Genomic DNA, 538 nt, shown 5'->3' with positions numbered 1-538 from the left:
AATAAGTGCTCTATGTAAATGAATATAAATGTTAAGTTTAACTTTACTTGACATTTAGCTTCAACCCTAATAAAACAAGCTAGTCGAGGACTTTAGCATGACTAGAAACTTCCAGGTGTGTTGGTGCAGGTTGCAGGAGCTAAACTCTCCTGGACACTGGCTCATCAGGAGCAGGACTGAACACACTTTATATAAACTGATGAGAAACAAGCCATATAATTAGTTTTAGATAACAGTGGGAACCTGAAAAAAAGTGTAAGGAGTGTGAGTGTGAGTGTGTGTGTGTGTGTGTGAGTGTGTCAAGTCAAGTCAAGTCACCTTTATTTATATAGCGCTTTTAACAATACAGATTGTGTCAAAGCACTTTACAGTATTAAATAGGAAAATAGTGTGTCAATAATGCAAAATGACAATAGTAAACACTCAATTTTCAGTTAAAGGCAGTTCATCATTGAATTCAGTGATGTCATCATCCAGCTCAGTTCAGTTAAAATAGTATCTTTGCAATAATTTGCAATCAAGTCAACGATATCGCTGG

The sequence above is a fragment of the Sinocyclocheilus rhinocerous genome, unplaced genomic scaffold (genome assembly GCF_001515625.1).
Source record: "Sinocyclocheilus rhinocerous isolate Xijiao unplaced genomic scaffold, SAMN03320098_v1.1 scaffold2465, whole genome shotgun sequence".
Taxonomy (NCBI): domain Eukaryota; kingdom Metazoa; phylum Chordata; class Actinopteri; order Cypriniformes; family Cyprinidae; genus Sinocyclocheilus; species Sinocyclocheilus rhinocerous.
Note: the sequence above shows the minus strand (reverse complement) of the source record.